Raw genomic sequence first — 10,993 nt, 5'->3', positions numbered from 1 at the left:
CCTCCCAAAGTGCTGGGATTACAGGTGTGAGCCACGGGGCCTGGCTCACCACCAAAGAACTTAACCAAGTACCACCTGTTCCCCAAAAACCTACTGAAATAAAAAACAAAAATAAAATTATTGTGTGTTAAATAAATACTTCTATAAACAAATAGAAGGCACTTTGTGAGCTCAGTAAGAAACACACACACAGAAAAAACACCAACACTACTGGCTGCCATCAGGTGACTACCTGAAATGTCTTACGTGGTGAATGCTACTAAATTCACAAATTCCCATTATAGGGAGACCTTTAATATCTGTATTTTACAGACTTAGCTCACATAATAACACTATTAAATGTCCCTTTCTATTAACATTTCAGTTAAATTTTCCTCCAAAGTGATATGTTCAAGTGGAGGTTTCAGCAAAATTGACACATTTGGCATATAAATTAATCATCAGGCCTAATTATGCCAGTAGGTTTGTTTTTTTAATTGGGAAATTGGCATAATATATGTATAAGTTGTTGCCAAAACACGTATTATATATTTGTAATCATTGAATATTGCTCTAAATTATTAGTAGTTACTAATATCAGAAACAAATTTAATAGATTACCTTAATTAAATATTATGTATTTACAAAACAGTAAGATAAAAAAATTTTAGAAATATTTAGTTGTACCTGTTCAGTTATTAGTTTACCAAAAATCTGAGATTTATATATGCCAAGCTGTACATGTAAATGGGGATACATTATTATGATGCTATGCTAATGGCTTAAGAGAGGGAATATTCTTTTAAAAGGTTTACTTTACATATATAACATAACTAGACTGAATTGGAATTATATAGGAAAGATGGCAAAATATAAAACAGTTTAGACTAAATTATCATCATTCAGAAATTTCACGAGGTTATAGATAGAATATAGCCATGACTTAGGTTTGTTTATTCCTTATTTTTTCATTTTTCCTCACTAAGATTTATTTGTAAATAAATGAAAGTAATACTGAATAGATTTTTATTTAAAACCAACAAAATTCTTGGCCAGGTGCGGTGGCTCACGCTGTAATCCCAGCACTTTGGGACGCCAAGGCGGACAGATCACAAGGTCAGGAGATCAAGACCATCCTGGCTAACACAGTGAAACCTCGTCTCTACTAAAAATACAAAAACAAAATTAGCCAGGCGTGGTGGCGGGCGCCTGTAGTCCCAGCTACTCGGGAGGCTGAGGCAGGAGAATGCCATGAACCCAGGAGGCAGAGGTTGCAGTGAGCCGAGATCACGCCACTGCACTCCAGCCTGGGTGATAGAGTGAGACTCTGTCTAAAAAAAAAAAAAAAAAAGAAAAAGAAAAAAGAAAAAACAACAAAAAATTCTTTTATTATTATTTTTTCTTGAGTTTTATCACACCAAAATTTAAAGTAAGGGAAAATTGAAGAAGAAAGGGAGATAATTGATATAAATAGCACAGAAGAGTAGAAAACAAGAAGACTGCTTTAGGCTACTAATTAAAAGAGACAAGATAATTTGCAGCGGTGTGGAGTCAAGAATAAAGAGAAAAAGAATACAATAAATTATTCTTGATGGGAATTAAGACTACTTTTAGTAGTAATTCTTATATTAGAATGTAAGTATGACTCTAATTAAAATAATACCCACAGTTGTCAAGTAGAAATTTGCCTGTAAAATTAGCATATTGACAAGACTTGTAGTTTTTCCAAAATGTACTTGTACCATTATTCTCAAACAGTCTAACACATTTAATGGTATTTGGATCCTGTTTGAAATGGTCTATTTCATTCCAAAGACTATTTTAAAACCTTTCCCAAGAGCATACAATTTCCATAAGACTAGATAAAAACTTCTTATTTTTACTAATGCATTTTACCTCAATATCAAGCAAATGCAATACACTGTCTCATGCAACATTGTTAATTTTTCCAACTTAAATCAAAGAGGCTATAAGGTAGATAGCTCAACTGAAGACTGTGATGGTGGTTTGTGCCATCAGATGTCAGAAAGATATTCCTGCAGGGAGAAAAGAACTAACATTCTAGAGTAGCAGCTTTCACTGTTTTCTGTGTTACCTCCTCAAAAACCTCACAGAAGCCCTGTGAGGTAGTTACTGTTACCATTTTACATGCGAGGAAACTGAGGTTCAGAAAAAGGTTATGTAACATTTCCAAAAGTTGATCTAGTTAGTACATACCTGGCGACCTACAGAAACAACCAGCTATCCAAATAATTGATCTTTAGCAAAATATTAAATTGTCAAATATCTAAACAATAACTTAAAGCTACTGCAGTAATTAATTTGAAAAAAACTCAATAATTTTTAAAAACTACACTTTCCGCATTATATATGTAATAAAGATGATTAGAATAAATTTGAAAACAATGAAAGAAAGAAAGAAAACCACAGTATTGATATGATTCAAAGAAAGCCTCTCAGTACTTTTGTGAAATCCTCTTCGGTGTCCTTTTTCTTTCTTTTCATTCTCTGCTGTTCTTTCTGTCCTTTTGGTTTTCTTAGTGTTAATATCTGTGGTTATATTATATTTATATTTAATTCTGTTTCCAAGCTACTTTAAACCTATCATAAATATATGATTAACTGATTATCATCATTTATCAAGTAAATGTACCATGATTTATTTAACTGTTAAAGCATATTTAACATTTAATGGTCTCCATGTTTTGCTATTATAAACAATACCAAACCGAACAACTTGCATGTAAAGTGTTTTAAACATTGTACTTTAGACAGAGTTTTCAGAAGTTAAATCACTAAATATATTTAAAGCTTTTGATAAACTTAGTCAAATTCCTTTATAAAAAGTTAAGCCAATTTATGCAAAAGAGATAAACATTCACGTGTTTATATTACCTTCTTGGGTGCAGCACCCGATGGAAGCCGCCTTCCTTGGCAGTACTTGTCACATCAGTGATTGGCCTTCTGTGCAGTGAGCAGCGGGAGCTATAGACGGAACCCCTGGTGTTTCAGCAACACCAATATTCCATCTCTGTCAGCAGGAAGAATTTAGAGAAATGCAGAAAAATTATGCTTTTGTACTTGTTCAAACTTACCAATGAAAACAAAAATAGCCAGGGCTGGTTATCTTATAATTAATCTTTTCTTTCTTCTAAGTCTGAACTTTGGCCAACTGCAGCCAGGGAAAATGAGTCTGTGATTGCTGTATCATCCCTCAAGCACAGCAGCTAAGGACCCTTACTCCAACAGACAAGCTTTAGAGCAGGCATCCATCAGCACAAACGCAAATAAAGATCAGTGATCAACAGAGACTATCAGGATGATGGAGGGAACCAAGATCTGGACAAACAGATATTGTAAATAGCTTATTTTTGTTAAGGATCAGATGACCGTTAACACCAGCACAGAACAATGCTTAACATAATTCTCAACTAGCGTATATTTTTGAGAAAAAACACATTCAGCATATTCACGTACTGTTGCAGAAAGATTCCTGAACAGGGTAGACACTCATGACATTTGCTGTTAAAACTGTTTCCCACAATATGCACACGAGAATCCCAGAATGGTACATGAATGAAGCCCATTCTTTCTTTTCTTTCCTCTCTTTTAAAAAATTATGGTGAAATATACAGAACATACAATTTACTATTTTAACCATTTATAGATGTACTATTTACTGGCATGACCCATTGTTTCTTCAGTATGCTACGGTGACATCATGTTTTTAAAAGGCACACATAAGTTCCCGTAAGAGAAGAGATGAGAGCCATTATTTCTGCTCAAGGAGATCCAGGAAAGCTCCTGAGATGCTATGACATCCGACTCGGGTCTTACAGAAGAAGTAGGCGTTTCTAGACAGATAAGAGAAAATGACACTTCACATAGAGAGAAGCGCCCGAGCAGTGCCAGAATCATTAGAGTGCAGGACCTGCATTTTCAGGGGCAGTGAGTAATTGGTCTGAGTAGAGCTTAGACTGATATTGAATTATTCATAACAGGGAAAAGAATTTCACTTAAAATCTTCGTTTTTTGAGGCTCTAGCCTGTGAGACAAGAGATGTAGAATCTATTTCTTACTTCATCCTCTTGCCTCTCCTGAACCCAGAGCCACATGTACCTTATGAGGGGAGTGGCCTTAACCAGTGGCCGGCATTTTTTGTGAAGAGACAGACAGTACCTGTCTTCCACTTCGCACACCACATGGTCTTGGTCTTTGCTGCAGCTGCTCATCTCTGCTGCTGTAGTGTGAAAGCTGTCACAGACAATCTGTAGAAAGATGGGCAAGGGGAGATGTCACCTGCAGGCTGCATTTACCAACCCTAGGACTAGATCATCTCTAAGATAATCTTCTGTATCCATATTTTAGAACTCTAGCATTCTTTTTTTTTTGAGACGAAGTTTCACTCTGTGCCCCAGGCTGGAGTGCAGTGGCGTGATCTCGGCTCGCTGCAAGTTCCGCCTCCCAGGTTCACGTCATTCTCCTGCCTCAGCCTCCTGAGTAGCTGGGACTACAGGCGCCTGCCACCATGCCCGGCTAATTTTTTTTGTATTTTTAGTAGAGACGGAGTTTCAGTGTGTTAGCCAGGATGGTCTCGATCTCCTGACCTCGTGATCTGCCCGCCTCGGCCTCCCAGAGTGCTGGGATTACAGGCGTGAGCCACCATGCCGGGCCTAGAACTCTAATTCTATTTCTATTTTCCAGATTGTGTTCTTCCACATCAGCTTGATTACAAAGAATAGTTTTGGATAAAGGGATTTAAAAAATTTGCATTGTATTATTGCTCTTTTCCTTTCAAAGTGGTAACTGAATGTCTTCCCTTAGTCTCTGCAAACAATCAACGTGGACACTGAGTTTCTACGTTGAAGGATATGAATTCTAGATTCTTCTGTAAGAAGTCAGAACAGGAGTCACAAAGCAGCTAAAGCGAATGCTCTGTGGAGGAATATGGCTAGCCTTACTCTGGGCAAATCTAGGTAATGTGAAATATAAATTAATAATAATTTACCCTTGGCTGTAACTACAGGGATTGGTTTAACGGTAGACGTGTTCTCAATTATTTTCATTTTGTGTGGCTCAATAGCAAGGGATGGTAACTCTCTGGTGTGCGATTCTATTTAGTGTCCGTATTAAGTCAAACTTAAGCATGTGTTTGAATAATGCATAATTAATGAAAATTATCAAGAAAAATAATATTATTAATATTGCCAGTCCAGTAGGAACGAAAGCCAGCCTGGAAGTGGAATGAAGACAATGAGCCCAGCTCTTATCCTACATAATCCTGTGGAGGCACAAACTAATTAAACAGTTTTGCTTTAATAATCTTTGTGTGTCTTTCCACAGGGTGAACTCAGATTCAATAGTTGCATAGAAGCAGTTGGGAAATGGAAGAAACTTCTCAATTGATGAAAAACTGTGAGATATCAGTTAGCATTGTCAATCAAGGAAAAATTTCCAAGGAAAGTCTGAATTATTTTAGGAGATTTATTTGCCAAAGTTAAGCACATGTACTCGGGAGACAGGTCTATGCCTTTCTTCAAAGAGGATGTTGAGGGCTTCAGTATTTAAAGGGCGGAGGGTGAGATACTGAGAAATACACAGTTTTCATGTGAGAGGGCGGCAGGGGAAAACAGCCAGTCATGCCTTTGCCTGGTTCAGTGAAGCCGCATTTTTTTTTTTTTTTTTTGAGACGGAGTCTTGCTCTGTGTCTGTCACCAGGCTGGAGAGCAGTGGCACAATCTTAGCTCACTGCACCTCCACCTCCTGGGTTCAAGCGATTCTGCCTCAGCCTCCTGAGTAGCTGGGACTACAGGTGTGCGCCACCATACCCAGCTAATTTTTGTGTTTATAGTAGAGACGGGGTTTCACCACGTTGGCCAGGATGGTCTCCATCTCTTGGCCTCATGATCCTCCCGCCTCAGCCTCCCAAAGTGTGGGGGTTACAGGCACACCGTGCTCGGTCGAATCTGTATTTTTACATAAACTAAGGTAGACAATAGGGCAGAGGAAACAATCAGATATGCATTTGTCTCAGCTGGGCAAAGGGACGGCTGAGTTCCATGATATGTCCTCACACCTGTGAAAATGAGCTATCAATTTACATTGCCCTGGTGAATTTTAACAGAAATATTTAGATCTTGGGCCCACAAGGAATTTTCCTGACGGCAAAATGTAAGGGAGGTATGCAGCTTTTCATCTTCATAGCCATCTTTTAGGAACCAAAATGGGAGGCAGGTTTGCAGAACCCAGTTTTCACCTTGACTTTTCCCTTTGACTTAGTGAGTTTGGGGTGCTGAGTATTGACAAAGAGTCAGACTTTGTAAAATATTTGAAGAGATTTATTCTAAGCCAAATTCAAGTGCCCATGGCCCATGACACGGCCCTCAGGAGGTTCTGAGAATGAGTGCCCAAGGTGGTCGGCATGCAGCTTGGTCTTCGACACTTTAGAGAGGCATGAGGCTTCAATCAGACACATTTAGGAAATGCATTGGTTTGGTCCAGAAAGGTGCGACAACTTGAAGTGGGGACTTCCACCTTATAGGTAGAGTAAAACATTTTCTGGATGACGGTTGAATTTATCTCAAGACCTGAGATCATTAGAAAGGAATGTCTGGGTTAAGATAAAGGCTTGTGGAGACCAAAGTTCTCATTTGCAGAGGAAGCCTTCAGGTAGTGGGCTTCAGAGAGAATAGGTTGCAGAATGTTTCTTACCAGATTTAAAGTCTGTGTTGGTGTTAGTGCTGGAGAGGTAGAATGAGGCATGTGTGAAAGGACTCCCCATCATGGCCTGAACCAGTGTCTCAGGTTAAATTTCAAGAGTTCCCTGGCTGACAAGGAAGTCCATTCAGATGGTTGGGGCAGTCTTAGATTTTATTTTTGGTTTACTCGAGATTACTTTTTCCTTTACAGTCCTTTTTTTTTTGAGACGGAGTCTCACTCTGTTGCCCAGGCTGGAGTGCAGTGGCACGATCTCGGCTCACTGCAATCTCCGCCTCCCGGGTTCGTGCCATTCTCCTGCCTCAGTCTCCCAAGTTGCTGGGACTATAGTCGCCTGCCACCACGCCTGGCTAATTTTTTGTATTTTTAGTAGAGACAGGGTTTCATCGTGTTAGCCAGGATGGTCTCCATCTCCTGACCTCGTGATCCGCCTGCCCCAGCCTCCCAGAGTGCTGGGATTACAAATGTGAACCACTGTGCCTGGCCCACAATTTTAAAACAAATAATACTTCTTTAAAATGTCATTTTTAGAGCTAGTTTCTTAAGCCTGTGAATGTATATTATAAGATACATTAATCTCAGTTTACCTAATAAGAGTGTTTTCAGGAAAAATGCAGTTTTTTGTGTTTGTTTGTTTTTTGTTTTTTATTTTTTGGGGGGATAGAGTTTTGCTCTGTCACCCAGGCTGGAGTGCAATGGTGTGATCTCGGTTCACTGCAACCTCCGCCTCCCAGGTTCAAGGGATTCTCCTGCCTCAGCCTCCTGAGTAGCTGGAATTACAGGTGCCTGCCACTACCCTCTGGCTAACTTTTTTATTGTTGTTAGAGATGGAAGTTTCACCATGTTGGCCAGGCTGGTCTCGAACTCTTGACCTCAAGTGCTCTGCCCGCCTCAGCTTCTCAAAGTTCTGGGAATACAGGTGTGAGCTGCCATGCCTGGCAAGTAATGTTTGTAAATCAACAATTAAAACACATTTTTCGATTTTAGTTTATGTCTCTCTTCATTCCGTCTTTGTAAGAAAAAACGTCAGTGTATGGAGACGAGTTCAGGGTCAGAACCTAGAGTGAGGGTGCCCTGGAGAGCCGGCCTAGACAGCGGCAGCACGGCTTCTCCTTCTGTCAGAAATGGAGCTGGCGCTGGGTACTTCATCTCCGTGCTAAAGACTGCATTCGCCTCTGTCCCTCACAATGAGATGACACCATGCAATCAGATTCTCTGCTGTGAACTTCAACGCATGGTCTCATCTTAATAAATAATGCACAGCAGTCCCACACTTCTGATACTTGGAAACCTGACGACTGCAGCAACCTTAGAATCCTGGGTTTAAGTTGGGGAAGCTTCCGTGAGCAGCTAGGGCTTCTGGTTGACTTCCTGGGGCACAGCTGCCGCATCAGCCTGAGCTGGTTAGAACGAAGTCAGCAAACTTTTCTTGTTAAGGGTCAAAGGGTACATATCAGCCTTTGTGGGCCATTCAGTGTTGCTCACAACTCCTCTTATCTGCCCTTGTGAGGCAAAAGCAACCATAGACAATATGTAAATGCATGAGTGTGGTTGTGTTCCAATAAAACTATTGGTGAACACAGAAATTTCAATTTCATATCATTTCCACGTGTTACAAAGCAGCCTTCTTTTTTTCCCCAATATTAAAAAAATAGAAAAGTCCTTTTTTTTTTTTTTTTTTTTTTTGAGACGGAGTCTCTCACTCTTGTCACCCAGGCTGGAGTGCAGTGGCGCCATCTTGGCTCACTGCAACCTCCACCTCCCAGCTTCAAGCAATTCTCCTGCCTCAGCCTCCCAAGTAGCTGGGACTACAGGCGTGGGCACCACGCCCAGCCACAAAAGTCATTTTTAGCTTGCAGGACATACAGGTCATATTTGGCTCATGGTCTGTAGTTTACCAAATTCTGGGTTACACAATTTCGTGGGGGGAAAATAAACTTCTGTTTTTTAAGAATAATTCTGAGATCTTGGCTATTAGACTACCTTAGCCTTAACTCTAAATTTTAGATGATCTCTGCCATTTGTATTATTATCCATTCATTTGGATGCTTCCCCTTTCTCTGTTGATGCTAGGGCATGGAGGCAGGATGAGCTGCCCACTTTTTTCTCCTTTGCTTCCCTCTTGCACTCCTTTCCTTAACAGCTTTGATTCCTTGCATGGAGATGGATCTGCCAAGACATTTTTAAGAGCATAGTAGGGACACCTCAAGGTGTTTTTATAATCATTTCAATGAGTTAGAACTTTTTCTTTTTAGAAGAAATATATAAGGATTATCTCTTCCTCGTAAGTTACTTACGAATAATTTACTTATTATCCATCATTATCGATGGAATTGTTCCCCTAAAATTTGTATTATTGAAGTCCTAAGCCCCAATGAGACATATTTGGAGATAAAGCATTAAAGGAGGTAATTTAGATTAAATGAGCTCATAGTGTGGGGACCTAATTTGATAGAACCGATGTCCTCATAGGAAGAGAAAGAGGGGCTGGGCATGGTGGCTCAAGCCTGTAATCCCAGCACTTTGGGAGGCCAAGGCAGGAGGATTGCTTGAGACCAGGAATTTGAGACCAGCCTCGGCAGCAAGGCAAAACTTGGTCTCTACAAAAACTGCAAAAAATTAGCCTGGTGTGGTGGCACACGCTTGTAGTCCAAACTACTAAGGAAGCTGAGGTGGTAGGACCACTTGAACCCAGGAGGTCAAGGCTGCAGTGAGCAAAGATGGCACCACTGCACTGCAGCCTGGGGGAAAGAATGAGACCCTGACTGGAAAAAAAAAAAAAAAGGGAGGAGGCACCAGAGACCTCGCTCTCTCTGCACTTACAGGAGAAAGGTCATGTGGAGACACAGCTAGGAGGGAGCCATCTCCAAGTCAGAGAGGGCCCTCAGCAAGAACCAAGTATGCTGGCACCCGGATGTTGGGTCTTCCTCGCCTTCAGAACCGTGAGAAATGAGAAAATAGCTTTCTGTTGTCTAAGTCACGAGACTGATACTTTGTTTTGGCAGCCTGAACAGACTAATATATTCCATATATGGGTATGATAATAGTTTGCTAGTAAGCCTTTGTTGGTACCTCTTACCTTATCCTTAAGCCCATTAGTCAAATAGTGTCAACAGTTTTCTATATATTCTTTCTTTGGATAAAAATAAAGCTTCATGAGAATTTTTGACTTACATACCTCATTGATCAGCTTTGACTTTCAAAATAAACTTTGGAAAAGAAACAAAAAGCAAACAACAGTTTTGAAAGTTAGGCTTTAAAAAAAACTGCAAGAGCCAAACACTTGAGAGAAAATAGACTTTTCTGAATTCCAGGTTTAAATAGCAAGAGCCAGATTTTATAAGCTTTGAACACCAAGTCTAGGTGTATGTCAGAGGCTATGGAAGGATACAGGCTATGAACTAAGGAGAGGTTTCCATGACAGAGCAAAGAAACTAGGAGGATTTCCTGGAATGGGAGAAGGAGTTGGGGATTGGACGTGGGTCTGGGTTGCAGAGGTTGGCCAGGCCCCTAAGTGGACCTGGGTCACAGAGGTTGGCCGGGCCCCTAAGCGTGCCTGGGTCTGGGACGTTGGCGGGGGCCCCTAAGCGGACCTGGGTTGTGGAGGTTGGCTGGGCCCCTAGGAAATGCCAGAGCACTCTCACTCTTCTGCCTTGGTTGGAGGTGGAAGTTGACAGGAAAAGGAAACCACAGGAGCCAGGACAGCAAGGGCTGCACCCTAAGGACAGTCCTGCAGAGGACCTTAATGATATTAACAAGTGAAGTCAGCTGGGCTTCTGGGTCGGGTGGGGACTTGAAGAAGTTTTCCTCTAGCTAAAGGATTGTAAATGCACCAATCAGCACTCTGTGTCTAGCTAAAGGATTGTAAATGCACCAATCAGCACTCTGTGTCTAGCTAAAGGATTGTAAATGCACCAATCAGCACTCTGTGTCTAGCTAAAGGTTTGTAAATGCACCAATCAGCACTCTGTAAAAACAGACCAATCAGCACTCTGTAAAACAGACCAATCAGCACTTTGTAAAATGGGCCAGTCAGCTCTTTGTAAAATGGACCAATCAGCAGGATGTGGGTGGGGTCAAATAAGGGAATAAAAGCCGACTGCCCGAGCAAACCACAGCCACTTGGTGGAGTGTTGTGTTTTAGTGCGGTTGTAGCGTCTTATGCTGTTCCCGATAAATGTTATTGCTGTTTATTGGTTGGGTCTGAGGTGCTTTTCTGAGCTGTAATACTCACCACAGAAGTCTGCAATTTCATTCTTGAAACCAGCAAGACCACGAACCCACCAGGAGAGGGACC

This window comes from Mandrillus leucophaeus, unplaced genomic scaffold, assembly GCF_000951045.1.
Source record: "Mandrillus leucophaeus isolate KB7577 unplaced genomic scaffold, Mleu.le_1.0 Scaffold217, whole genome shotgun sequence".
NCBI lineage: Eukaryota > Metazoa > Chordata > Mammalia > Primates > Cercopithecidae > Mandrillus > Mandrillus leucophaeus.
The sequence above is the reverse complement of the archived record's forward strand: the minus strand, read 5'-3'. Positions refer to the sequence as shown.